This window comes from Danio rerio, chromosome 23 (genome assembly GCF_049306965.1).
Source record: "Danio rerio strain Tuebingen ecotype United States chromosome 23, GRCz12tu, whole genome shotgun sequence".
NCBI classification, from domain to species: Eukaryota; Metazoa; Chordata; class Actinopteri; order Cypriniformes; family Danionidae; genus Danio; species Danio rerio.
In genome coordinates, this window is record NC_133198.1 from 4,410,212 (window position 1) to 4,414,247 (window position 4,036).

The window sequence follows — 4,036 nt, forward strand, 5'->3', positions numbered from 1 at the left end:
GGCCCATTCCTCCATTCCTCCATTGGTGTAACTGAGTCAGATTTGTAGGCTGTCTTGCTCGCACAAGCTTTTTCAACTAATTTTCTATAGGATTGAGTTCAGGGCTTTGTGATGGCCACTCCAAAACATTCACTCTGTTGTCCTTAAAGCACATTTTAACTAATTTGGCAGTATGCTTAGGGTCATGGTCTGTTTGGAAGTTTGGCCAAGTTTTAATTTCCTGGCTGATGTCTTGAGATGTTGCTTCAGTATTTCTACATAATGTTCTTTCTTCATGATGCCATCTATGCTGTGAAGTGGACCAGTCCCTCCTGCAACAAAACAGCCCCACAACATGATGCTGCCGCCCCCATACTTCACAGTTGGGATGGTGTTTCTAGGCTTGTAAGCTTTCCACTTTGTCCTCCAAATGTAACACTGGTCATTAGGGCCAAACAGTTCAATCTTAGCTCCATCAGAGCACAGGACATGTCTCCAAAAATGAGTCTTTTTCCCAGTGTAATTTAGCAAATTGTAATCTGGCTTTGTTGTTGATTCTGGCTTGATGATTTTCCCATGTTGTCACACAAGGAAGCAGTGTGTTTGAGGTTTTCCTTTAATACTATTCTACAGTTGGTCCTCCAATTAACTCAAATGTTGTCAATTAGCCAATCAGAAACTTCCAAAACCTTGACACCATCATCTGAGCTTTCTCAGAGGCAGAATAATCTTATTGTATATATGCTTGAATTACAAGATAAGTTATAACAATTTCTCCAAAAATATCTCTCATTATTCTGCTACTAAGCAGAACAGAAACTAATTTGATAATCCTAACTTAACTAACCTAACCTAAAAGAGAAAACGTTTAGTCACATTAACATCTGACTTTTTTTAAATGGTTATGTGCTTTTTTTACAGTGTATGAAAGCTTCTGGTTTCAACTATATATATATATATATATATATATATATATATATATATATATATATATATATATATATATATATATAAAACTATTTACAAAATATATTTAACTATTTACAATTGTACTATTGATGAGATCTGAAAAATTTCCAAACCCAGAGATCTTATTTTGTTCTAAATATCAGAGAGTTTTTAATTTCGGAAAGAAATCTGGCTAGTTTGCATCAAATAAAACGAAAGTTCCTTCATGTACCTAATAAAGTGACCGGTGGGTGTATTAAATAAGTTTAATTTGAATTAATTTGACACAAAAATAGGGCATTTCAGGCTTTCGTTGACTTCACTATCGGATTATGCCAGTAGGGGGAGTGACTGCTGCTGAAAGGTGCTGGACATTTTTCTTAAACTGATAAACAAATACTGTTAAGTATTCATGTGTAATTGTTATTTGAACTAATGTGGCTTATCCAAAAATGAAAGGACTAGAATGTGACACTGCAGTCATTACAAATTTGTCTGAATGACATTTCTGATCAGGGGCATAGTTTGGGGATTGGATGGTGGTGAGGGGGGAGTTTATTAGGGGGAGGTAAATCCACCCAAGCCCATCTCCTCCCATATTCTATGCTTGCAATTACAACCCCCAATATATCTACAAGTAAAAATGGTCAAATTAAATTAGTTATTCAAGTACACCCACACTTCAAAACTTTAAACTTTGGTCCATTTAATCTGCTCAAATAAGGGATTCCTAAAAAGTTTGCATTTAGGCAACAACGTGGTTCTACATATTTAAAAAATGTGTCAGCATAGCAGCAGATTGAAAAAAAAAAAACAGGACTAACGTTAACTCTAAAAAACTATGGAGTCTTATAGAGACTACAGTGTTCATTTGTGCATCCTAAATCTGCACATTTATAATGCCTCATAGTTGCTGACATTATCTTCAGCAGTTTTAGGGTTAAATGTTTAATGGCGGACGGCTGCTTCTCACTCAGGGCCAGTGGTGTAAAGTAACAATAACAAACACTCAAATTACTGTAACTGAGAAGTTTTTCTCAGGAATTGTAATTTACTAATTAGTTTTAAAAATGTGTACTTTTACTTTCCCTTGAGTACATTTTTAGTGCGGTATCAGTACTTTTACTAAACTACTTTCCTTGCGGTCACTACTTTATTTTTTCTTGTCTATGCATGGGGATTGGCTGAGTAAAAAAGTCTTGTGATTCCTGTCCAATCAAATCACACAGCAAATCACATCATACTGAACTAACTCAAGACATGGATGCTTTATAAATGCAGCAAACCGCTTGGAAGCATTAAAAGTGTCCAAGAAGATGCCCTGAATCTTTACACGCAACAATCCAGACTGTTTACACTGCATGTCAATGATGAGAGGATGACGGGTGTTTACTTAATGATGACCAAATCACCAAATAGTCTTAAACAATAATGCACTACAGAATGTTAGTTTACACACACACAAGCACAAATTGCGTGTAAACTCATCAGCTTTACACAGCGTAATACTCACAACTCTTGAGTACTTTTAAAATGGCTTCTTTTTACTCATATTTTGAGTAATATTTAGACTTTTACTCTACTTAGGCTGCATTTTTGGGCAAGTAGTGGTACTTTTACTTGAGCATGAATTTTCGGTAGTCTTTCCACCACTGCTCAGGGATGTTTATGCTAAAGAGCGAGAGATGGTCACTAGCGGGCAGGTGGCTTTATTCTTCTGATGACAGCACAAAGCGAGAATGTCAATCAAAGTGTTTCTGCAGACTGTTTTAACATGCAAACTCCACACAGAAACGGCAACTGAGCCAGCCGAGGCTTGAACCAGCGACCTTCTTGCTGTGAGGCAACAGAACTACCCACTGCGTCACCTCATTGGGGCTTCACCAGCAGTATCCACAGCTAAATGCCACCTACAATGTAGCAGCACAGTGGCGCAGAGGTCGATGGTTCGAAACCATCCTCTGCTAGGGTGACTTTTAATATTAGTATGTGAGTTAAATTGCTATGTTGTTTCAGGCAAATGTGAGCTTGCACTGCAGATTAGTCATATGGTGCATTTATTTCATTTTTTCCCCCCATTTATTTCATATTTAATTTTATTTAAGTAAAGATTATGTTTCATTAATATATTTCCTATTGTAAATCTATCAAAACTCATGAATTTATTCAAACATGATTTAGAGAAATTTAAATGTGATTTTTTTGACGATTCCAGATTTTGAAATAGTTAACATTATCAAATAGTCAACATCAATGGAAAGCTGATTTATGTACATCTATCTATATTCAGTTTCCAAAAACTAACATGTATGATGGTTTTGTGGTTCTGGGTCACAAATGTGTAATGGGCAATAAATTGATCGAAAAAAAACGTGTATATATAAAAGATGTCCATTACGAAATAACATTCAGAATAAAACAAATAAATTACATAATTAACTTTGGTCGAATGTTTTGGGTGTCCTTTCACAAGCTCCTCACAATAGTTTGGAGGAATTTTGGCCCATTTCTCCTGACAGAATCGGTGTAACTGAGTCAAATTTGTAGGCTTTCTTGCTAGCACAAGCTTTTTCAACTATTTTCACAGATTTTCTATAGGATTGAGTTCAGGGCTTTGTGATGGCCACTCCAAAATATTCACTCTGTTGTCCTTAAAGCACATTTTAACTAATTTGGCAGTATGCTTATGGTCATGGTCTGTTCGGAAGACAGCACAAAGCGAGAATGTCAATCAAAGTGTTTCTGCAGACTGTTTTAATCAAGTGTGATCATAAAAAATCAAGTTAATTCATTTTTGACATTAAAAGTTGCCTACATTCACTCACTGCTGCCACACAGTTTAATTAGCATATAAAAGTGATTTTTAAAACATCCCTTCAAAACATCTTTTAAGGTCAAATAACAATCAGGATTTTCTTAAATGCACAAAGACAAGTCTTCCCAATATGTTTTTGAGTGAGTGGTGGTATTCATAATAAAAGCTGTACCAAAGACTTGTTGGCGGAATGAAGGCAAGCAGTTCTGTGTACAGTATGAAGGCGTGGGTGGGGCCCTCAGCGCATCTGAACACGCCCAGGTATATAAAGTCCTGCAGGAGGGTGAAGGGGTC

The 4,036-nt window shown here is 36.2% G+C and overlaps 1 protein-coding gene across 2 annotated transcripts in view; it reads left to right on the plus strand.

Annotated features, from left to right (window-relative positions):
* zgc:113278 overlaps positions 1-4,036 on the plus strand; it is an 852,580-nt gene that overhangs the window by 184,642 nt on the left and 663,902 nt on the right. The gene's annotated exons all lie outside the window — the stretch shown is intronic.